Raw genomic sequence first — 26,181 nt, 5'->3', positions numbered from 1 at the left:
AAACAGAGAGAGAGATAACATATGAAAAGGTCATCCTTAACATCATTTCTGTTTCTGTTTTACAGTAGGTGTTCCACAAAAGCTGTTGTATGGATGGTGGTCATGGTGACTTTCACGCTTAATTTGCCTCTAAGCTTAGCATTTAAAGTGGAAACCTTTGAAGGAAACCTCTACCATAGGGTAATGAGCCCAGGAAATCAGACAGAGCCCACCCATGTCCAGACCTCACTAATGTTTATAAATTCACCCTTTCTGTACCCAAACAATGTAAAGTGACAAGTCCTGGTTTGTTAGTGATCGTGTGTGTGTGTGTGTGTGTATTTAAAGGAGCACATGGGAAAACCTATGATTATAGGGTCACAGTCCACAGCTCTATGAATCAAGGACCAAGGGCTGGAAAATGGATACTTAAAATGAGAAATTGTCCATAGAATTTGAAAAATGTCATGGCAATTTAATTTACTCCTCCTCCCAAGATCCAAGGTCAATTGAAACACCAGTACTTCATTCAAGTGAAACAGGCCCAGTGCTCTTACACCCACCCACACACACACACACACACACACTGTCATGCACACAGTTGAACACACCTCTCGCATCCCTAACATAAAGGCCCCATATTTCACAGCCAGCTCTCATATTATGCATACCTCTCTGGAGAGGTAACTAGGTCACAGATAACTTCTCTGACTCTGCTCTTCATCTTCATATCATGACCTTAAATCCCTTCTCCCTGAGTTTAAGGAACAACATGCTTAAGAGGTGGACAATTTCTGCTTCCAAGCCTGACAGATAAAGATACCGTCTGACCTCTGCTACTTATTAGCTGTGTGACCTGAAAAAAGTTACCAAGAGAAAAAAAAAGTTACCAGCTTCCTTTTTAGTGAAAAGAACATAAAAATAGCATAACCTTCCCAAGGTAGTCATGTGTATTAAATGAGATAAAATGCACAAAGAATTTAGCAAGGTGGCACAAAGTAAGTGTGCAGTGGCTGTAGGCGCTCATTGTGGCTGTGATTGAAACTCTCCCAAATAGAGAGAGAGGTTGAGAAACTGGAGCCGATTATACAGAGTGAAGTAAGCCAGAAAGAAAAACACCAATACAGTATACTAACACATATATACGGAATTTAAAAAGATGGTAACGATAACCCTGTATGCAAGACAGCAAAAGAGACATAGATGTATAGAACAGTCTTTTGGACTCTGTGGGAGAGGGAGAGTGTAGGATGATTTGGGAGAATGGCATTGAAACATGTATAATATCATATATGAAATGAATCACCAGTCCAGGTTCGATGCATGATACAGGATGCTTGGGGCTGGTGCACTGGGATAACCCAGAGGGATGGTTTGGGGAGGGAATGGGAGGGGAGTTCAGGATGGGGAACACGTGTACACCCCTGGTGGATTCATGTTGATGTATGGCAAAACCAATACAATATTGTAAGGTAATTAGCCTCCAATTAAAATAAATTAATTTATATAAAAAAATAAATAAATGTCCAGCCTCCAGAACTATGAGAAAATAAATTTCTGTGGTTTAGGTCTAAAAAAAAACAAACAAAAAACAAAACAAAAAGATTCTGCAATTACTGAAATGTTGGTTCCAAACTTCAAAGAAAAAGGAGAGAGACAGAAGCACAGAGGTTTGTACTATTTAATGATAAAGCAAACTCACTAGACACCTCTGTAGATTCTTCCCCTCAGCTCCTTTCTGTTGCTTCCAGCTGGTTCTCAGAATAAGCTACGTGTACCCAGTTAAATTTCCACTTAAAAGTAAGGTAAAGCCACTTTCCTATTTGCTTTTAAAAACTGAACAAGGGAGAGAGAATCAGCTGAGGAGACGATGGTGCACCCCAGGCTTGGAAGGAGCCTGAGTCATCCTTATGCTTGGGCACAGGGTGCTCTGCTGCAATCCTATGCCCCTGCAGACTCCTCCTGGCCCGGGAGCAAGGCAGCTCCAAGCCAGACCCATCTTTTCTGCATGGAGGCAAAAGTGAAAACACCCAGGCTAATGTAGTTATCAGACCATTCATCACATCTGAGAAAGGAAAGAAAGAATGTAGCAAAATTAAATATTTTCCATTTTAAAAGTTTTCTCCATTTTAATTATAAAAATAACATTTGTTATAACAAATGTTGGAAATGTCCCCAAAGTACAGTAAAAAAATTAAATTTTCTATAATCTCATAACTTAAGCTAGCTCACTGTTAAAATACTCCCTTCCAGGCTTTTACATATACATTAAAAAGACAGGATGATATTTTATCCTCATTTCTTCACTTAATAGAACATGACTATATGTCCATATAAATGTTAATCATTAGATATAGAACATAATTTTGATGGCTCCATAGTATTCCACCTTATAATGATATCCTTAGTTATTTAACTTATGTCTTATTTTTGTACATGTGACTCGTTCCCAATTTTTTTTATTCTTATAGGCTCCTAACTAATGAACAGCCTTCTAGCTACGTATATGAGCCCATTCAAGAGTATTTCCTCTGGTGTGGGTTAATTGGCATATGTAGTTATGAGCCTGCCCAAGATTATTTCTTTTGGAAGAAGTGGAATTGGGGGTTAACTGGTACATGTTCTGGCACTGGTATACTTTTGATATTTTGCCTGGGAAGTATACATCAGTTTATACCCCACTAGCAGCCTAGGTTCAGTATAGTTGCTCAGTCACGTCTGACTCTGCGACCCCATGAACCACAGCACGCCAGGCCTCCCTGTCCATCACCAACTCCCGGAGACCACCCAAACCCATGCCCATTGTGTTGGTGATGCTATCCAACCATCTCATCCTCCGTCGTCCCCTTCTCCTCCTGCCCTCAATCTTTCCCAGCATCAGGGTCTTTTCAAATGAGTCAGCTCTTTGCATCAGGTGGCCAAAGTATTGGAGTTTCAGCTTCAACATCAGTCCTTCCAATGAACATTCAGGACTGATCTCTTTTAGGATGGACTGGTTGGATCTCCTTGCAGTCCAAGGGACTCTCAAGAGTCGTCTCCAACACCACAGTGCAAAAGCATCAATTCTTTGGCGCTCAGCTTTCTTTTTAGTCCAACTCTCACATCCATATGTGACCACTGGAAAAACCATAGCCTTGACTAGATGGACTTTTGTTGGCAAAGTAATGTCTCTTCTTTTGAATATGCTATCTAGGTTGGACATCACTTTCCTTCCAAGGAGTAAGCGTCTTTTAATTTCATGGCTGCAATTACCATCTGAAGTGATTTTGGAGCCCAGAAAAATAAAGTCTGACACTGTTTCCACTCTTTCTCCATCTATTTGCCATGAAATGATGGGACCGGATGCCATGATCTTAGTTTTCTGAATGTTGAGCTTTAAGCCAATTTTTCCATTCTCCTCTTTCACTTTCCTCAAGAGGCTCTTTAGTTCTAGCAGCCTCTAAGATTTAATTCAGATTCAGGGGCTAAATCTTAGCTAGTTTAAGCCAGTAGTGATAATTGCTTATCCCTTTCCAGTCACTAGGTCAGTCACGGGCATATGACACAGTTCTGGCCAGTAAAACTGAAGGGACATCTTTTTGAGAGCATCTAGGAAATGGGTTCCTATTTGATTAGAAGAGACACAGAAGAGAAAACTGTCCATGTTTTTTTTCCAGTTCTTGAAGTGGAACAGGATGTTGAGAAAGAGCTGCTGCACTCAGGGAGTGACTGGGCATGCATGGAGGACAAGAGAGTTTGCAGAGAGAAAGGTGGGAAAAGCGGGCAAAAGGTGGGAAAAGACAATGTGGTGAGGCACCAGATTAACCCTGAGGAACTGGCTCCAGACCAGACTCTTTTTTATGAGGTAATAAGTGTTCTGAGCTACATTTTTTCAGGTTTTCTGTAATTTGCTATGGAAAACATCTTACTTGGGTAATAAGCAGAAAATGATAAACAATGGGTTTAACGTTCATTCTCTTGATTACAGTGAACTTGAACTTTTCTTTTTTCTTATTTTTTTCTTTTTTTTTTTAGAATGTTTTTTTAAATTTTTATTTTATTTTATTTTACTTTACAATGTTGTATTGGTTTTGCCATAAATCAACATGAAGCCGCCACGGGTGTACACGTGTTCCCCATCCTGAACCCCTCTCCCACCTCCCTCCCCATACCATCCCTCTGGGTCATCCCAGTGCACCAGCCCCAAACTTCTTGTTATCCTGCATCAAACCTGGACTGGTGATTCATTTCTTATATGATATTATACATGTTTCAATGCCATTCTCCCAAATCATCCCCCGCTCCTCTGCCACAGAGTCCGAAATACTGTTCTATACATCTATGTCTCTTTTGCTGTCTCGCATACAAGGTTATCGTTACCATCTTTCTAAATTCCATATATATGCGTTAGTGTACCGTATTGGTGTTTTTCTTTCTGGCTTACTTCACTCTGTATAATCGGCTCCAGTTTCATCCACCTCTTTAGAACTGATTCAAATGTATTCTTTTTAATGGCTGAGTAATACTCCATTGTGTATATAACTTGACCACTTATGGTGCTTCTTTAGTGAACTGTCTGTTGCCTTTTTCCTACAGATGTATTACCTTCATATTGATTTACTCTTTCAAACATTCTTCCTACTTTCAACATATAGAAGTTTTAAACTTTTCTGTTTCTGATCTATTGCATCTTTTTTTCCTCGGATTTCTTCGATTTTGTGCTTCATATTTTCTCACAGAGAGAACAAGTATTCATCCATAATTTGCTCTAGTTATCTCTCAGTTTTATTTTTTATTTTGATTTTTAAGGTACATTTTGCTGAATAATATGAAATAAAGATCAAGTTTTCACAGAATGTGGGAAAATGTTAACACTATTGAAAACAAGGACATCCCTGTGATTCACAGTATCTTAATCTATGTTCATACTACACCCAGGCCTATTTGATAGTTTACTGTATTACACATATATTACATTTCTATATGTTATAGGCCCAGCATTATGCTATTTACATATTATTACCTAGTTGTTTTTTAAAACATCTATCAGATAAAGAGAAAATATACATTTATGCTGTTTTTCATACCTTTGCTCTTTGTTTTATCATGGATTTGAATTACTATATGGGGTCACATCCCTAGAGCCTAGAGAACATCCTTTAGTTATTCCTTATCAGGTGGTCCTGCTAGCAACAATTCTCTCTTTTAGGAACGTCTTTATTTCAACTTCATTTTTGAATGGTAGCTTTACTGAATATAGGATTCTTGATTGATGGTTTTATACTGAGAATTTTGAATGCTAAGCGCTGTCTCTGGTCTCCATTGTTTCTATTGATGAGTCAGCTATTCATATTATTATGTTCTTTTTGTAAGTGGTGAGCCATTTTTCTAGGTGTTTTCAGCATCTTCTCCTTGTTGATTTTCAGAATTTTCACCGTGATGTGTCTCTGTGGATCTCTGCTTTTATTGTGCTGTACTTGCAGTTCATTGAGCTTCCCAGATATGTAGATTATTCTTTTTTAAATGTGGAAAGTTTTCACGATTATTTTTTGAATATTTTTTCAATTCCTTTCCCTCCCCTCCTTCTTTTATTCCTTTTATGTCATGCTGATGCACTTGATGGTATTCCATGTTTGTCCAAGGCTCTGTTCACTTTTTTTCATTCTCTTTTCACTTGGCTTACTTATCTCTACTGCTCCTTCTTCAAGTTTGCGATTTTTTTCTTCTGCCAGTTAAAATCTACTGTTGCAACCTTCTAGTGCTAAAAAAATTCAGTTATTTGTACTTTGCCACGCTAGAATTTCCACTTGTTTTTTTTCTTATATTTCTTTATTGATATTCTCTATTTGACGTAGCAGTGTTATTTTATCTCCCTTCACTTCTTTAATCCTGATTTCCTTTAGTTATGTGATCATATTTAGAATGGCTATTTTTAAGTCTTTTTCTGGTAAATCTACACTGTGTACCCAAGATAGAGCCTCCATTCCACAAACAGAAGGAAGAATGGAGTCCCTACCTCTCAACTGCATTGTGCTGGGACTTAGCATCAGCAGCAAGTAGCTTGGAACATAATGAGAAATGCTTAAGCCTTGCTTCTCTCAGGAAAAAAATCCCTAACTGGGAGGGAGCAGGTGTGGGCACCCTGTGTTCTTGAGAGCAGCAGTCAGGAATGGAGTCTGTGCCACCTTTCTGAGCTAGGAGGTGGGGAGGGAGGAATGTTTTTGTTCAGATACTATAGAGTCTAGTCTTTCTCACCAAATTTTTATAGATTTTCTTGTATATTGTTGTTGTTCAGTTAAGAAGTTGTTTCTGACTCTCTGTGACCCTATGGACTTCAGCACATCAGTCTTCCTTGTCCTTCACTATCTCCCAGAGTTTGCTCAAACTCATGTCCATTGAGTCGGTGATGCCATCCAACCATCTCATCTTCTGCCACCCATTTCTCCTCCTGCCCGTAATCTTTCCCAGTATCAGGGTTTTTTCTAATGAGCCAGCTCTTTGCATCAGGTGGACAAACTATCCGAGCTTTAACTTCAGTCCTTCCAATGAATATTCATGGCTGATTTCCTTTAGGATTGATTGGTTTGCTCTCCTTGCTGTTCTTGTGTATATGTTTCTTCATTTGCTATTTATATGTAAGACCGTTTCCAGGAGTTTTAAATTGTTGTTTTTAATCTTTTTTACTAGTTTCACTAAGGAGCAGGTCAGTGGAGCTCTTTGTGTTATCACACCGGAGGCAAGACGGAGAGCAGCAGCCTCATTCCTACGAACACAGCCCTGTGCCCTTCCTATAGCTGTAGGTACCTAGTAGGCCATTAAAGCTTATTTATTGATGTGTCTTTTCTCAGTTAAGTAAAGCTGTATTTCAAATGTCATTTATAGTTATAGTTTCCCCTACACACAAGTAGGTGTGATGAATCTCTTCTTTCTACAACCATCAATTAAAAGTTAGCATTCTTTCCCTTGAAATAACTCGGAAGATTTTTCACAGTTTTTGTTTTTAACTGCTATAAATCACTTGGCATCCAACCTTGTAGTTTTTTAGACTTTTAATAAAAAGTTTTTCCAAAGTTTTTACCCAAATAATCAGTTTGATCAGTAGGACCAAGCTACTGCTATAACTTTATAATCTCCTTCTGTTCAGTATCAGGGTGACAGATTTGGATTTTTTGGTAGTAGTATTTGAAACTGGAGATAATTATATTACTTTGAACTGTTCATGGTTAATTCCACTCAAGTCTAATCTGAAGGAGGGGCATGATAAACGTTACCGACAAAAGCAGGGCAAGCTTATGTATGCACTTAATTCACGTTTAGCTTATGGCCCATATTCAGGATGGATTGCATCCACTGACATTGTGACCATGGGAGAGGGTCTCCTGTCAGGCTCTCTGCCCCGCCATTGCTACTGCAGTTGTGGGGATTCTCAAACTATAGTAAAAAGGATTAAAAGTACATGTTAAGATTCATTAATGCAGGATATGGCCCAGAAATCTGCCTTGTTAAGAGGCTACTGGGCTGGTTCTGATGCAGGGAGCATCCATCAGCGCTCATGTTGAGGAACACTGAGCAGGCACATCATCAAAGTCTTCTTGCTCTGATTTTCTTGTGGCCAACCAAATGGACAAGCGCTTGATTTCTCAGTTGTTCATTTACAAGGAGTGAACATGACGATCATGTTGACATTCTGCATACTAGTTTTATTTCCCATTACAAATTAGTAACTTAATATTTAGATTTTATTAAATATCTATTTATAGACCAAGTTTAAATGCATTCAAATCACCAAGGTAGGTATCTTAAGAGGTAGGTATCTTTATACTTACAGATTTCAGCTCATCTGACCACTCCTGGGAAGAATGTAAGCCACCTATCTGAAAGCGAACTAGTCTTAAAGGCAGCAATATCTGGTATCTTGGCTCCCTCAGTGGTCTGTAGAGTACTACAACTTCTTCTCTTTAAGAAAGGAGATAGGATGGTAAAGACTTGGGAGTTGGACAGACCTGGGTTTGAATCCTTTCTGTGTAGCCTCTGAGCGATGTGGACTTAATTCAGTTGCTTATACTCTGAGCCTAAGTTTCTTCATGTGCAAAGTGAAAGTAATAAATTCAATAGGCAAAATCTCTGTTTGGGTCAGAAAACCCATCTTAATTTGGCAAAATATATACATACATACACATACACACACAAACATACACAGCTTCCTGGTAGCTCAGACGGTAAAGAATCTCCCTGCAGTGCGGGAGACCCAGGTTCGATCCCTGGGTCAGGAAGATCCCTTGAAGAAGGCAACCCACTCCAGTATTCTTGCCTTGAGAATTCCATGGGTGCAGGGGCCTGGCGGGCTGTTGTCCATGGGGTCACAAAGAGTTGTACATGACTGAGAAACTTTCATTTTTATACATACATAAGAATATCTTGACTCCAAAAGCTCTATGATAGGGCTAGCCTCAGACAGAGTTGAATCTAGGAATTCAGATGAGTTCATCTGAACCCATTTGTTCTCCATCTCTTGGGTCTGTGTTCCTCCCTGTAGACTCCATTCTCAAGCTTCCCACAGCTGTCCCCAGCAGCTCCATTCATATGCATGTCGTCCCAAGGTAATAATGTCCAATGGGAGGAAACAGATGTTCTCACTTCTCTGAGCAAGCTTAGCAAGCATCTCATTGTAAATCATTTTCTTTGGGTCAAATACCCATCCCTCAGTCATTCACCATGACTAGAGAAAGATGATCTTCTGATTGGTCAGGTCTGGATCACATGGCCCTTTGGAGCTAAAGATACATCAACTCCACATGTATCACATGGCTGAAAATAGGAAAGAGTGTGACTTCCACAGGAAAATGGGAATGCTGCTACCAAATTAAGAGCTAGAGAGAATAAAGGACTTACATTTGTAGCTGTCAAGCCGTACTGCACAGGTCTTAAATGATGTAATCATGGAAAATCACTGAGCACATGACTTGGCACACAGTAAGTAGTCAATACATGAAAACCATTCAGAAAATAAACTATTTATTACTGTGAACTACATCCTCTCTTTATCATAAGTTATTACTTGTTAGGAGCATCATCTCCTAAAGAAGAAAAAGATGATCTGAAATGAATCTTTTCCCCTAAATGGAAACAAAGGTCTTAGACCTTCATGTCTTCCAAGGTTGAATCCCTGTAGATGGAGGACAAGGGAAAACAGAGGAAAAGTGGGGAAAAGAAAGAGGCATAGTCTCACTGCTGACACACAATGAGAGCTGGGTGTGAATCCTTGAGACTCTCTGAGTCTTAGGTTCTTCATCTGTAAATTAGAAATGATGACCATCACCCACCTGCTTCTATGGTGATAACCAACAATATAATGACTGTGAAAAAATTAAACAGTTCAATTAGTATGAAGAGAATAAATAGATATACTGAAATGCCAGGGACATGAATATTGACTGTCTGGGAGCCAGGCACCGTTTGAGTTCTTTAACAAATGTCGTCTCATTTAATCCTTACAGTCATTATAGGAGGTAGATACTATTATTGTATCTTCACTTTACAAGTGAGGCTCAGAGAGATTGCATATAGCAAGCTCAAGGTCACATAGATTATAAGCTGACATTCAGTTTAGGTCTCTGATGACTTCTTTTTATTCAGCCTTACAGCCTGCTGTTTCATTTTAGCCTGATGCAAAAACAGACCTGGAGCTTACTGTGGCTCAGATCATCAGCTTCTCATAGCAAAATTTAGGCCTAGACTAAGAAAGCGGGGAAAACTGCTAGGTCAGCCAGGTATGACTTAAATCAGATCACCTATGAATGTGCAATGGAGGTAACAAACAGATTCAAGGGATTAGATCTGGTAGACAGAGTGCCCGAAGAACTATGGAAGGAGGTCCATAATATCGTACAGGAGGCAGGGGACAAAACTGTCCCAAAGAAAAAGAAAAGCAAGAAGGCACAGTGGTTATCTGAGGAGGACTTACAAATAGCTAAAGAAAGAAGAGAAGTGAAAAGCAAGGGAGAAAGAGAAAGGTACATCCCACTAAATGCAGAGTTCCGAAGAAAGGCCCGGAGAGACGAGAAGGTCTTCTTCAATGAACAGTGTATTAAACTAGAAGAAAACAACAGAAGGAGGAAGACTAGAGATCTCTTCAGGAAAATTGGAGATATCAAGGAAATATTTTGCCCAAAGATGGACACAGTAAAGGACATAAACAGTAGAGACCTAGTAGATGCTGAAGAGATCAAGAAGAGATGCAAAGAATACACAGAAGACCTGTATAAAAAGATCCAAATAAACCAGATTGTTATGATGGTGTGGTCAGCCACCCATAACCAGACATTCTGGAGAGTGAAGTCATGTGGGCCTTTGGAAGCACTGCTGTTAATAATGCTAGTGGATGCGACAGAATTCCAGTAGAACTGTTCAGAATACTAAAGGATGATGCCATCAAGGTGTTGCATTCATTATGTCAGCAAATCTGGAAGACCCAGCAGTAGCCACAGGGCTGGAAAATGTCAATCCTCATCCCAATCCCCAAGAGGGGCGGTACTAAAGAATGTTCAAACCACCAGACAATTGCACTCATCTCCCATGCTAGTAAGGTCATGCTTAAAATCTTGCACTCTGAGCTTCAGCATTATGTGAACTAAGAACTTCCAGATGTCCAAGCTGGGTTTAGAAAAGGAAGAGGAACCAGAGATCAAATTACCAACATTCACTCTATCACAGAGAAAGCTAGGAAATTCCAGAGAGACATCTATCTCTGTTTCATCTACTACACCAAAGCCTTTGACTGTGTGAATCTTAATAAACTCTGGAAAGCTCTTAAAGAGATGGGAATACCAGACCCATCTTACCTGTCTCCTGAGAAACCTATATGCTGGTCAACAAGCAACAGTTAGAAGCCTCTGTGAAACAACTGATTGGTTTAAGATTGAGAAAGGAGTATGACAGGGCTGTCTGCTGTCATCCTGTTTGTTTAATCTATATGCTGAGCACATCATGAGAAATGCCAGGCTGGATGAGCTACAAGCTGGAATAAAGATCTTTGGGAGAAACATCAACAACCTCAGATATGCAGATGATAACACCCTAATGGCAGAAAGTGAAGAGGAACTAAAGAGCCTCTTGATGAGGGTGAAGGAGGAGAGTGAAAGAGTCAGCTTAAAACTAAATATTAAGAAACCTAAGATCATGGCATCTGGCCCCATTCCTTCATGGTAAATAGAGGGGAAAAGATGGAACTAGTGTCAGATTTTCTCTTCTTGGGCTCTGAAATCACTGCGGATGGTGACTGCAGCCATGAAATCAGAAGCCAACTGTTTCTTGGCAGGAAAGCTATGACTAACCTAGGCAGTGTGTTGAAAAACAGATACATTACTCTGCTGATGAAGGTATGTATAGTCAAGACTATGGTCTTCCCAGTGGTCTTGTACAGTTGTGAGAGCTGGACTGTAAAGAAGGTGGAGCACCAAAGAATTGATGCCTTTGAACTTTGGTGTTGGAGAAGACTCTTGAGAGTCCTTCAACAGCAAGAAGATCAAACCAATCAATCTTAAGGAAATCAACCCTGAATACTCATTGGAAGGACTGATGCTGAAGCTGAAGCTCCAGTATTTTGGTCATCTGATTTGAACAACTGACTCATTGGAAAAGTCCCTGATGCTGGGAAAGATTGAGGGCAGAAGGAGAAGAGGGCGTCAGAGGATGAGATGGCTGGATGGCATCAATGATGCAATGGACATGAACTTGGGCAAACTTCGGGAGATGGTGAGAGACAGAGAGGCCTGGCATGCTGCAGTCCATGGGGTCACAAAGAGTCAGACACAACTGGGCGACTGAACAACTACAACAACCTGTGAGTGAGCTGGGACAGTTGTGGATGGCTACTTACCTCTCTCATGCTGAGTCATCTCCAGTTTGCATGCACATGCACCCTAGTCACATTAGCAAATGCTCCTTCCTCTTCCCTCTTTTCACTGGAGTCATGTTCTCCTCTACTTCATGTTCACTAGCCAGTAATTTCTCCTGGAGAATGGGACAGCTCTTGAAATCAGAATCTACACAGACTACTTTCTGCAGCAGCCAGGATCTCAGTAGCCTCCCAGGAACAGGGATGTAGGGGAGCACCTTCCCTGCTAGTCTGTGGACCACACCCATGGCTTCAGATCTGCACGCTGCTTTTGAAGAGCTGCTCTGTGTTTACCTACACTAAAGTGTACTGGTTGCCAGGGGACCAACTTAATAGAAACCCAATGGCCATTAGGAGAGATTTACAATGACACAAGCCATAGAGTTTGAACTTACCATATCTATAGTATAAAGAACTATTGAGAGTTTGAGAGGGACAGGTGGGAACCTTCTATGTGCCAAACCTATATGTATGGATTGTACAGTTGCAAATTGGATGCTTTTCCTGATGAAACCCTATTTTATGGCCTCACACAATTTCTTTGCCTCTGGACCTCCATGCATTTCAGGCATTCAGCACAGGCAATCATTCTAGTTCAATCAAATCTTTATTCAGGTACAAGACCCCGTGTCTCTGAATTCCAAGGTAGTTCCCACAAGAGTGCTTGAACTTCTCATCCATGTGTCCTGATTTTTGTCCTCATACCTTTGGGCCCATTAGGGCTCATGACACTTTTGAGCAGGCCTCTTACCAGCTTCTCCTGAACTTCCTCAATGCTTGACGTGGGATAGATATAGGAATACTTGGGGACTGTGCAGAGAAATACAACACAGAGAATTTAAGCAAGTTGCCAAATGTCACACAGTTGGTGAGTAGTAAAACCATGTTTTGATGCTAAAATGTTTGGCCTTGGAGGCCATGCTCTCAGCAACTATTCTGTCACTGCCTCTCATAGAAAGTGTTCAACCAGTGTCACTTCCTCTTTTTTTCTTTTTATATAGTAAACTGTCTCCACTGGCAGCAAGGCCTGGATTTCTATTTGGAGTCATGAAATCCCTAAATCAGACCACTCCTTTGAATCTCAAAACCCTTTCTCAGAGAGTCTCAAACTTGGTTTTTTGTTATAATCACCTGGGAGCTTCAAAGAAAGGAGTAATATCTGGGTCTCCTCCTGAAGATTCTGAGGGAACGGATCTGGGCTGTGTCCTGAGCACGAGGGTTATTGAAGGCTCCTTTGGTGATTCTCCCGCTCAGCACAGCTGAGAAGCCGATCTCTACCAGCCCTGAGCAGCAGCACGGTCACCTGGCCAAGACCATCTCACTCCATGTGGTCAGATTTTATTTCTAGGTGTTGGTGACACAAGCATACACACACACACACCAAATGTGTCAGTTTAGACACACAGCCAAAGGGAATATTCAGCTGCATCTTAATTTCCATAATACAGCTTCACACATGCACCTCTGTCTGCTGGATCCCTGTTTTGCACGTCCTTCACCCGTGGGCCCTGGAAGGGTAAGTGTGTAGGTGTAATAGCGTGGTGCTGTGTCTCAGACTATTTATACTAATCCCTATAGCCAGTGAAGCTGTCACTTCATACACAACCATTGTAATATGAAGGGCTCTTCTAAAAATAGAGTTTTTTATCTTCCAAAGGCTATGCTACCTTGAACTATGGAATACACCCAGCTCCAGTGCAGCTACAGTAAAGATAAAAACCTGCCTACTTATCTCTGGTTTACACCTGCCAGTGCTTTGGGAAAGCCTTCCCACCTTGTGGGGCCAGGAAAATACTCAGCAATTTGAGTTTTTACATTCCCAGGTAGTCATGGCAGAGGAGCATGCGCTGGGACTGGTGAGAAAGCTTGGCCATTCCCAGGAAAATGACCAGCCCCTCCCCCTGGAGAGCTAGCCTCTTTTCTTCAGAAAAAGAGTCTGGAATGCAGACTGGTTCCAGTGAGCTGTGTTTGATAGGTTGCTGAGGGAAGTGAGGTGTCCATGAAAAGCCACCTGAGCGTTCAGATCACCTAAGGAGCCTTCGAAAACCCTCATGCTCAGGATGCAGCCCAGAGCCATTTCCTCAGAGCCTTCGGGAGAAGATGCACCCGTGAATGTGCTGGGACAGAGCTCAGGATTCATTCACCCATCCATCCACCAACACGTTTGTGCCACGAGCACCTCACCAGCTCATGAGGAGGATAGACGTTAAGTGATTAGTGAAAATGAAAGTTGCTCAGTCGTGTCTGACTCTTTGCAATCCCATGGACTATACAGTCCATGGAATTCTCTAGGCCAGAATACTGGAGTGGGTAGCCTTTCCCTTCTCCAGGGGATCTTCCTCACCCAGGAATCAAACCGGGGTCTCCTGCATTGCAGGTGGATTCTTTACCAGCTGAGCCACAAGGGAAGCCCAAGAATACTGGAGTGGGTAATCTATCCCTTCTCCAGAGGATCTTCCTGACCCAGGAATCTAACTGGGGTCTCCTGCATAGCAGGTAGATTCTTTACCAACTGAGCTATGAGGGAAGCCCTGTTAAGTGATTAAGGGCAAACAAATACATAACTAGAAATTGTGCTGGGAAAGAAAAAGAAGCTGTTATGAGAGAAAATAGTAGAGGAAATCCCCTTGAGATTGGATGATGGGGGCGGCCACCCCAGGCAGAAGGGATGAGTTAGATGTGGCTTGGGGAGAAGAGTGTTCCGGGAAAGGGGGCTTTATGGGGGACACTCACACGTTCTTCCAGGAGTTAGCAGGACTGGAGGCAGTAGCCAGGGCAGGAAGGATGTTAGGAAAGTGGGAAAGGAAAGATCACTCAGAGCCTTGGCAATGAGGAAGGGGACATGGGATTTTATTCTGAGCCCTGTGGGAATTCTTGGGGGTAGTTTAGGTGCAGGCCTGCTGCAGGGAGTAGGCAGAGAGGTTACATGGCCATTGTTGGCCTTCCAGGCGGAGAAAGGGTTGGAGAAGTGCTGATGGATGTGAGGACATGGGAGGCAAGGTGAGAGGTGATGCTTCACGGCATCCTCACCTTTCTGATCACCTCGCCTTTCTCTTGCCTGCATCCTTGAGGAGAGGGACCAGCAGGCATGTCCCCTGCAAATCGGCACTTGCGTTTTCTGTATTTGGAGGGACGAGGCAGCCAGGGTGGAGGCTGGTAGTGCCACTGTGTCCTCACTCTCATCCACACTGGCTTTTAGGACCAGCAGAGTTGCAAGTCTGTTTCCCGTCTGACCAGCAGGGTTCTTGCCCCTGGGAAGACACTGCGCATCTCTACCTTCGGTGATAAACAAACACCTGTTGTTTTTATCCACTCTGGCTTGCTCTCATCTGACTCCTTTCTTGCAGTCTCTCTGCCCTGTCTCATTCCAGACCCTGACCTCCTCTCACCTGCCTGGCTATAGTAGATTTCTAACTTCCCTCCCAACTGGGTTTAGAAACACTAGTGTTTTCTGCTAACCAAGCCCATCTTGAAATCTGACTCATCCTTCCTAACCACACTCTTCAGAACACCAACCCTCCCCCCGCCACCCCCCACCCCTGATTTTTCCTTGGCTCATCACTGCAGGTAAATTAAAACTGAAGTTCTTTCATTTTTATCCAAGTCTCTTGCTCCCTGGATTATCAATCAAACAGAACTAGTCTTTATTCCAGGGCCGTGGCCTTTGGTCTCCTCTCTTCCGTCTCTGGCATCTGCTCTGCCTGACAGATTCGAGTGACCCCTTCTGTGAGATACACAAGCGTATTCTCACGCAGTGTACTCCCCAGCCTCCATCCTGACCTCGCCACTCACCCTGTCCTACATGTTCTGGGAGGATAGATACTTGGTTTATTCCTCAGTGTTGCTGTCCATCTTAGTCAGGGGGTCTAGAGACCCTGAGCACACGTGGACACGTGCTCCTGTCATTTTCCTCCCTTTTCACCCATCCTCTGGGAATGCTGTCAACTTAGCAATGGCTCAGAGCTGAGAGACACCTCTGTTCTTTTCATCTAGAAGCAGGCTTGCTTGCTCATCTTGCTTTGTCTCTGTCAGCACCAATCATGCCTGCCAGTGTTTTCTTTTAACAGAGGGCTCCAGAAAACTCTTTCCCAGCCAGTGTAACAATATTGGCAACGTCCCCTCCACAGTGTCAGCTCCTCAACTCGCTAAGTCCCTTCCTCAGTGATGGGGAGGTAGAGGAGAACCAGTTCCATTTTCACCTGCTGTGCTTGCAAATGGCCACAGATTGACAGTGTGACCCGGCTATCGTGTGATGCAGCCCCACTGAAGGGAGGGAAAGCGTGTAAGTGTGTTACCTTCTCTGGGTCCCTGGAGGGTTCTCAGGCTCCCATGTCTGCAGAGTGGTATTGAGTGGACATGTCACAGGGCATCAGCTGATGGTTAGCTGATGCAGAGAGTACCCTTAATGAGTGTCAGGAAGCCTAACGGTGGCCCCTGAATGGCATAGCTTCCAGCGCTGCAGCACTGATGGATGATTGCTCAAGGACTTAACAGGCTTCGGGGACATGGCAGCTTCTAAATGTCAAAGAAACTGGGGACAGTGCCACCCTGGACTTAGCCAGGAAAATGTCTAACGACAACTTGACCGGCGTGGGATAATATTCTACTAAAGTTCTATACTGTCCCCAGCGTCCTGCCTTCCTCTGCACACACCTTTTTTCACTTCCCTGGCAGATGGAGTGGATAGGAGACAATTAAAACATGCTATGTGTTTGAAACGTTCCTGATAAAAAACTAGGGAAAAAATGGTGGCCAGCAGTGCATGATATTCCAACGGAGAAAACGTTGCTTCTAACTTTACTGAATTTATGATGTATTTAGGGAAATTCTAGCTAGTATTAAACCACATGGGGGACACTTAAATGTGGCACACACTGTACCTGCCCTGTCATTTAATCCTGACCTACCCAGAACCTCTCAGTGAGTAGACCAGTAGGAGAACCAATGCCTGAGAATGCAGTGGCCTAAGGGTAGAAAGCCCTCCCCCTGTGCTCGCTCCATGACTTTTAGGCAGATGACTTCCCTCTCTGGCAAATGACTCCCCTCTCTGGGCCTCGATGCTATGTCTATAAAAAAGAGAACTTGCCTTCTAGCTCTAACAGTCTAAAGATGTGTAATTTTTAAATCAGTGTAAGTTACTACACTTACAAACAGAAAAAAGGAAAGGGACATCTTATTTCTGGGTCCCTGATCACTGCATTGTCACTCAAGTGGGAAACAGTTTATTCCAGTGCAAACACCATCCCCTGGTTTCCACCTAAAAGGGAACCCCTAAGGAGCAGGAATGTATCTGCCTGACAGATTTAATCATGTGATTTTGAGAATTCGCACATCAGCCAGGGAAAACAGCTTTTTTGTTGCTGTAGTTACACTAATACTTGCCATTGTGAGTCAAATAGTCAAATAATTCAACCCAGCTTCCTTCTGGACAATCATTTAGAAGCTAAGTGTGTGACCAAGCAATCTGGGTGTGTGGATGAAATTGTCACACATGGTCAGGACAAATTCACTGCAGGTCTGTGGAGGCAATAGCTATTTCCTTTTATTCTTCTCAGGCTTCAACTCTCTAAAGATTGGTCAAAGATGGTGGCTGATCTGAGGCATAATCACCGAGGACAAAAAGAGACAGATTGTGCTTTGCATACATCTTTCCAAGGTACGTTAAACTCTGGCTGAAATCTTGTAGGCGAAAGGACAGAGAGTCCCAGTTATCAATAGATACCCACGTACCTGTGGGTGTGGGTACATACCTGTGACAAGAGTCAGTTACCCTTCACCAGGGGGAATGTTTTCCCTATAGGAGGGATGGGCTTGCTCTAAACCAAGATGTCTCAGCCTCAGCACTAGTGATGTTTCGGAGACCACTTTTCATCCTGGGAGACTGTCTGAGCATTGAAGGATGTTTAGCATCATTACTGGCATCTTCCTAGTTGTGATGACCAAAATGTTTCCAGACCTTGTCCATTTCCCCAAGCCAGGAAGCACTGTTCTAAACCATCTACGTGCCCTTAACTAGACTTCTGGAGACCAAGCTGGGCATTTATGAAAAAGTAGGGTAGGGTTGGTGAAAGAGCAGATGTCTCACCCCTCAGGTGGCTGTTAAGAAGCTTAGTTTCTAAAGAATGGCAAAACCAATACAATATTGTAAAGTTAAAAAATAATAATAATAAAATAGAAAAAAAAAGAAAAAAAAGAAAGAATGCCCTCAACTTGGCACATAACTTTTTTTTTTCAATTGTGATAAAATACATGTAACATAAAACGTACTGTCTTAATAATTTTTAAGTGTATAATTCAGTATTGTTAAGTCTATTTATATTGTTGTGCAACAAATTTCCAGACCTTTTTCATCTTTCCAAACTGAAACCCTATGCCCATTGGGCAACTTCCCATTTCTGTCTACACTCAGCACCTGCAAATTACCATTCTACTTTCTCTCTCTTTGAATCTGACCACTCTAGATATACCGTGTAATTGGAATCATAAAGTATTTTGTCCTTTTGTGACTGGTTGTCACTTAGCATCATGTAGTCAGGGTTCATCCATGTTGCCAGAATTTCCTTCCATTTCAAGGCTGAATAATATCCCGTCATATGTACATATATACACTATTCATTCATCTATGCCCCTTGCCATGGTTGCTTTGGGCTACTGGAAGTAATGGACCTGGGTGTTCAGAGAGCTCTTCAATACCTTGCTTTCAGTTCTTTGGGGGTACAAACCCAGACTTGGAATTTCTGGATCAGATGGTAATTCCATTTTTAGTTTTCTGAGGAACCACTGTACTGTTTTTCGTAGTAGCTGCACCATTTTACTTTCACAGCAGCATACAAGTATTCCAATTTCTTCATGTCCTAGCCAACACTTCTTTCTTTTTTGTTTTAATATAGTAGCCATCCTAATGAATGTAAGGTGATATCTCATTTGGTTTTCCTAATGATTAGTGATGCTGAGCATCTTCATATATGCTGATTTGTCTGTATATTTTTGGGAAAAAAATGTCTATGCATATCTTTTGCCCATTTTTTATTTGAGATATTTAGTTTTGTTGTTGTTGTTGTTACCGAGTTATATGAGTTCTTTATGTGTTCTGGATATTAACCCCTTATTAATTATTATTAATTATTAATATTAACCCCTTATTAATTATTAATTCCAATTTGCAGATATTTTCTCCCATTTCTCAGTTGCCTTTTAATTCTGTTAATTTTGTCCTCTGATGCACCGAAGTTGGTTCTTTTTTTAATGTTTGTTTATTTTTGGCTCTGCAGGGTCTTCGTTGTTGTGTGGGCTTTCTTTAGCTGTGGTGAATGGTGGTTATCTCCGTTGCAGTGCACGGGCTTCTCGCTGTGGTGGCTCTCTTGCTGCAGAGCACCGGCTCTAGGGCTTGTGGGCTCAGTAGTTGCGGCTCCCAGGCTCTAGAGCACAAGCTCAGTAGTTGTGGCACACAGGCTTAGTTGCTCTGTGGCATATGGGATCTCCCCAGACCAGGGAATGAACCCATGTCTCCTGCATTGGCAGGTGGATTCTTTACCACTGAGCCACCAGGGAAGCCCTGCACAGAAGTTTTAAATTTTGATGTAGTCCAATTTATTTATTTTTGTTGTTCATGTCTTTGGTATCATATCCAAGAAATCCTTGCCAAATACCATATCATGAAGCTTTTCCCCTGTATTTTCTTCTAACAGTTTTATAGTTTCAAGTCTTTGATTCATTTTGTGAGGTGACACACACTTATATGGAATACTATCATGTAGGGTAGTTCCCTGAGGCCTGAGGCAGTCAAGCCTCACTTGGCCACTTACCCGTGGAATCATGGTTACAGTGATAACCTGCGTTTCCTAGGATCTTTCTTCCCTAGCTACAGCCTCCTGTAAAGTCCCTGAGACCCTTCTTGGGAGTACCAGCAGGTCCCACACATGTGCGCACAGGCAAGCTCCATTAGCCACTGCAGTTAAGTTCCCTTTCAGCTTGGCAGCCCCAAGTCCAGTGAATACTACTGCCTGTTCAGACCTAAATCATCTCTAAACCATCGGCACTCCTGCCACGCAAGCTTCTACTTCCCATAACCCACTGCTTCCAACTTGCATGGGGACTGCCAGCACCGTCCTGGAGCTGGGTGCCAGAGCTGTGTGCGACACTGGATGGATGTACAGGGCACAGCTATGGCTCAGTGGTGGTTCATTGTTCTAAAGGAGCTACACGGTGTGGATTTTGTGTTTTGTTTCACTTTAACAATCTAGCACTTTCAGCATTTGCTAGCAGTGTCCTCTCTCCCTAAAACCAGACATGAACGCATGGGGGTAAAGCTAAGCTTGAGACATCCAGGGGCAGGACAGCTACCATGCTGTGCTCAGACCCAGCTCTAGTAACAGAGCCTTGTAACATGATGAAGCTGGTGGAACTGAGCTCCTCTTTCCCTTGGGATTTGTACTTTCCCACAAGGATCCCCAGTCCCTCCTGCAAATGGAGTTTTGTCTCCTTGCATTTCAATACCCAGCTTAGCATTGCCCTAAGACCTCACCTGCATTCTATTAGAATAATCATGAGCTCAGGAGAGCAGCCTCCCTGGCTCACTGAGGCTTCAGTGTGAGTTGGTCATGGCATTGAATAAAGCTCCACTACAGTGTGTTCCTTGGAGAAGGCAATGGCACCCCACTCAAGTACTCTTGCCTGGAAAATACCATGGGCGGAGGAGCCTGATAGGCTGCAGTCCACAGGGTCGCTAAGAGTCGGATACAAATGAGCAACTTCACTTTCACTTTTCACTTTCATGCATTGGAGAAGGAAATGGCAACCCACTCCAGTGTTCTTGCCTGGAGAATTCCAGGGATGGAGGAGCCTGGTGGGCTGCCGTCTATGGGGTCGCGCAGAGTCGGACACAACTGAAATGACTTAGCAGCATAGTGTGTTCCTAAGCAGGTACGTAAATCTCGTCTATGGAGAATCTCTGTGCTTTATCTAAAAGGATATATATATATATATCGTATACCATGCAATATTTATGAGTTAATTTGAATCCCACAATGTAACAAAGTACAATAACTACCAGAAAACACCAATAATCCTTCCATTATGCATCACTGTTGACACACTGTTAATTTCATTCTAATTGCACAGTCTTATCACTGAAACACTGGCATCTGTGTGACAGTAATTCAAAGTGTTCCAACTTGAGGGGGATGGGAAAACAAAGCAAAATAAGCTGGCAGAGAAGCTGTGAAATAAAACGGAATTAGGAATTACAGCGTCTGGTTGCCAGCACCTGTTAGCATGCAGAAGAGTCAAGCACCAAAAGTCATAGAACTTTCCCCTGGTTGAAGAGACAAGTGATTTTGCCGTGAGCCTAAACCTCCTGTTGGAGTCATGAATGGGTTCTCTAAAGTTATATGTTTAATTAGGACTTGTGTTAATAGAGAGGTGTTCAGTGAGGCTTTAATGAGATGATGCAAAGAAAGCAGGCAGCATGGCCTGGTATTTATCTCAGTGAATACTAATTTTACAGCATTCCTATTTCTTTTTAAATATGCACCGAGGGCACAGTGTGGTATGGAAGAAAGGAAATGTGCTTCAGAGTCCTACAATTGTGATCAAGTGATTCTGCCTAACAAAATAACCTCTCTTCATTTACCCTGGGCACCTCATCTTCCCCATATATAAAATGGAGACACCATTACCTTCAAAGAATTGTTGTGAAGATTATGCGCGATAACACAGTTCCTAGCAGAGTGCCTACTTCATCATCCTCCTCATGGGGCGGCAAAAACACTTATTGTTTGTTGATTGCCAACTGTATGCTCAACACTTAGCTTCACACAGTTAGAATCCAGTTACCATGACACAAGGGTGTGTTTCCACTTTTCACTATGGAGCCTGTAGAAGCCATTGGATCCACAGCTGCTTGCAGAAGAGACCTCTTGGGTGAATAGTTGGGGACTTTATCTTGCCTTCCAATCATTCGACTTGCCCAGTAGGTGCTTTAATTGTATCTATTTGATGGATGAGGAAACTGAAATTCTTACAAGTTAAGTGACTTCCCAAAGTCCCATAACTAATAAGCATTCATTTTTTAAAAAACTGAAGCCTTTATCAGTTTGATTCTTAAGCTCATGAACTTTATCACTCTGTGTAATTGACTTGTCCCTTTGTTGCCAGGACTTTCAGTGATGCTCAGTGGCTTGGGATCGGAGAATCCAGACAGGAAGGATGACTGAGGGTAGGGATGGATGAGGCAGGATGGGACAGGGAAGAGTTAATGGTCCCAGAGAGTGCTCTGTTGAAATGGCTGTGAAATGACTCAGACAAGAGGGTGTGTGCCTGTGTAGGTGGAGGGAGGCGGACATAGAGATAGATGTTAGGAAATTGACATGTAGCCAGAACAGTAATGAACTGAGGAAATTGAGCAAGTCGAATGATTGGAAGGCAAGATAAAGTCCCCAACTATTCATGCAAGAGATCTCTTCTGCAAGCAGCTTTGGATGCAAAGGCTTCTACAGACTCCATAGTGAAAAGTGGAAACACACCCTTGTGTCATGGTAACTGGATTCTAACTGTGTGATACTTGTAGAAATGAAACCACATCAGGAGGAAGAAAACCATGGTAACCTCAGCATCACTCTCACAATATGGACACCTTTCTCCAAAAAATTTTATAAGGGAAAAAAAAAACCTGCATGGTTGAGAATCTTAGCACCATAGGAAGAATAGATTTGAGAGACCAACCTCACATAAACCCTTAAAAACTTTTACATTCATCAGTACAAAATAAATCCAACTCAATCCAATTAAAAGAATATCAGCCGTGTTTAATACATTTCAAATTAACAGTAACTGGTCCTACACAATTAATTTATGTGTCATGGAAAATTTAATATTACCCTTCCTTGGGGCATCAAAGAATGCCTGGAAATTCATTTTGCTTCATCATAGACATATTATTTTTTTTCCATTTGATATTCAATCTAGACATTTAATTTGTCTTTGATGAGATGACTCAGACTTCTTGACTCTCATCCCCTTGGTCTTCTTGTGGTCCTAGGAACTGAGCCTTAAGCACAAGCACATCCATCAATATCCTCTTAGAGATTGTACAACTCAGCTCTCTGTCTCCCAAACACACATCAGAGTGTACCTCTGAGCCCCGGTTGACCTCCTTTGCTTTTTTTTACTCTCCCAAGTCTTCATCATAAAAACCTCCTTCCTGCTTCATTCTTTTCTATTCTCAAGCCCTGATTTCACCTTTTTATGATAACAGCTAATAGAAGTAAAGTGACTCATATGCTGTCACTGAAGTTCTTATGGATGTATAAAAGCTGACGCAAGGGAAGTTCAGTACTCTAATATTTTCAGCTCAGGATATGCATGTGGTTTGGGAAGGATTACAACCGAGAGCTTCAGAATCAGAACCAAAAGTATTTTTGTATTGTTCCCTGGCAAAGAGTTTCTTTCCAAGTTCAGCTTTAGAGATGCCCAGTGAACTCTCCCTCAGGTAAAGCTCTGAAGGTCATTTCTATCTGGTTGCCTTACGATGGAGCCTCACAAAGACTTAAACAACCTCTTCATTAAAACTGTGTATGACACTGATTGACATGGTACTGTTAACACACCTAAAAGATGGAAAGAGCATTTCAGGATGTCATTCAGTGACAACTGAGACAATGAGAATGGGTGCTAGCTTGCAAATTAACTAAAGCTGTTTCAGTGATGACCAGTGTTGGCAAGAGCGTATTAAAATGGGCACTGGTACACACCAGTGAGATGGTAAGTTGGTACGTACCATCCTCCTGGAAAGAGACTTGGAAACATGTTATAAGAGTTTTTAATCTTGATTTCATATCCACAAGCATCTTAACTTAAATTTGGATTCTTATGTTTATCTCTTTTGGGGAGAGACGCCAATGGAAATGTCATAGCATAGGGTGAGTGATTTTTTTTTTTAACCGTAAAATTGGCCCTCTGTGTCTACTTCAGCCTCTATGAGAGCTGGAATAGTATGAGTTTGTCCTAAGAGGCAGCTCTCCTTTGGAGAGCTCAGTAAAATCAGGACTGTGGTTAACTGAACAGCCTGGGTTCCCTGGGGAGGACCCTTGACAGTGATGCAGTTGACATCTCTTTGTAACACCTTGACCAGCTACTCCCTGGTCATGCAAACTGTGACTGAGAACATACATATAATTTACTCTGAGAAGAAACTCAGAGGATGATGTGTTTCAATGCTGAAATAGGAAGAAATGGAACAAGAAATGGAGCTCCAACAGAAGCAGGAGCAAAAGTGAAGGGCAGACATCATATGCATTTTGATGTCATTGACAGTTTTGAGCCTCGGATGAGTCACTTAGGGTACAGGTGTCAACAGAAGTGACTCAGTAGTCCTAAGGTAGTCAAGCTGTTGAAACAAGAATGCCTTTAGAAAAACAAATCATGGAGGGTTTTGGAATCATTTTTCTTGTCCCTTACTGAGGCTGGGGTTGGGTAGAACAAAGGAAGACAACAATAGATGTTAGTGAAAAAGGAAGAAACTTCAAGGACACATGAGGTGAGAGATCCTCTTGGCTGTCGGGATATAACCCTAGAACAGTATGCTGTTGAGGCATCGATTCCTATTGCTGGCAGGTCTCAGGGAGGAAACTGATACACCAGCTTTCCTGTCTAGTTTAGCCAGACACGGGCCTGGATTTCACAATTCCTGGGCAATCTGAACCAAGTCTTAAAAGTTCAGCTGTGATTATAGGAAAAGCCATTTGCTTTCCTGCTTCCTTCAGATTGGGCTTCCCAGGTGGTTCAGTGATAAATAATCTGCCTGCAATGCAGGAGACACATTAGATGCAGGTTCGATCCCTAGGTTGGGAAGATCTCCTAGAGGAGGAATTGGCAACCCACTCCAGCATTCTTGCCTGGAGAATCCCATGGACAGAGGAGTCTGGCGAGTTACAATCCGTAGGATCGCAGTGTTGGATATGACTGAGTGACTGAGCATGCACACATGCTTCTTCAGGTCACCTCTACTCTTCAGCTCCCTGTTTCTGTCTCAGATTATCTGGAAGCACAAAACCTTTGCAGAATCTGGCTGCTTGCATTTCACAGGAACTTGTTAAAAGAAATTGATCATTAGATTCCAGCACATTGCTTAAATCTCACAATATGCAGTCTTACACTGAGTGTATTTACAGAAACTTTACAGAAATAATGATGAAGCCTACTTTCTTTCTCTAGATTACCTTTTTATGTTGAAAATAGAGATGCTATATTTTTTTTAAAAGCAAAGAATGTTTTTATATTTCAATGAGTATTAAAGTATGTAGTAGTTTGATTTACTAATAAAAATGATGATTGGTATATTATCCTATTCAAAGTCCAAAAGGATGGTGTGTGAAATAAACTATGAACACTATACCAAACATTATCAAGATGTAGAGAAGTGCTTTCAAATCTGCAAGTTATAAAGCAATTCTAACATCATAAATGTTGAAGCAATGAAATAATGACTCTAATTTAGCTAAACCTACTGAGTGAATATTGTAAAATTCCTTAATGGTATAGCTTGAAGAAAACAAGCTGACAAGAAGTTTGATATATCGGATTTAAACTACACACTTTATCAGTTAAGATGATTGTAAATGCAGGAAATATTAACTCAACTCCAGTTGGCTTTAAAAATAAGAGAAATGTTACTCTTGCATAGAAACAGGTCAAGGCAGGATTTGGGGTTGGTGGACTTCGGGGTTCAACTATATCATGGTGGAGCCATGGGTTTTTTGTCTGTCTAGACTGCCGTGTGTAGCATGAACTATATCCTAAAGCACAGAAATTTTTTTTTTTGTCAGGTTTACAGCTTGCTTTCTTATTTGTAATACCACAGTTGTAACACTGTCTGCGTTTTCTTACTCAGACAGGTCTTTCTGATTTGAGATGAACTTCCAGAGAATTCCAGGCCTTCAATCTCTCGGGACGCATGTCCAAATTGTGGCTCCCACAGAAGCCAGTTCAACCTGGTCCTTGGCACTTCCCATGCCTGCTAGCCCCAGCACTCTTGGCCTGGGGTGATGGTGAATCCTCGGTTGTCTTGGCTTCCAAGAGCAGACTCTCAGCCTCTCAATCAGGTATTTCTCTTTGGGCTAAAGGTAGGCTCTTGTATAAATAGAACCAATAGGATGTGTGTGTGTGTGTGTGTGTGTGTGTGTGTGTATGGAGGGAGAGAGATTAATTTTAATGGATTTTCTCATGCAACTGTAGAGGCTAACAAGTATAAAATCTGTAGGGTAAGCTGGCAGGCTGGAGACTCAGGAAGGAGTTGATATTGGAGATTGGAGCCTGAAGCAGTCTAGAGG

At 42.0% G+C, this 26,181-nt stretch overlaps 1 long non-coding RNA gene across 1 annotated transcript; it reads left to right on the top strand.

The window, feature by feature from the left end:
• The first annotated feature begins 3,631 nt into the window (after positions 1-3,631).
• Positions 3,632-25,951, top strand: LOC123335238. The gene is made up of 3 exons (XR_006553643.2): positions 3,632-3,728; positions 17,410-17,510; positions 25,743-25,951. It is a non-coding gene; the product is annotated as an uncharacterized LOC123335238 (long non-coding RNA).
• The last annotated feature ends 230 nt before the right edge of the window (positions 25,952-26,181 follow it).

This window comes from Bubalus bubalis, chromosome 9 (assembly GCF_019923935.1).
Source record: "Bubalus bubalis isolate 160015118507 breed Murrah chromosome 9, NDDB_SH_1, whole genome shotgun sequence".
Lineage (NCBI taxonomy): Eukaryota > Metazoa > Chordata > Mammalia > Artiodactyla > Bovidae > Bubalus > Bubalus bubalis.
Note: the sequence above shows the minus strand (reverse complement) of the source record. Positions and strands in the feature narration are given on the sequence as shown.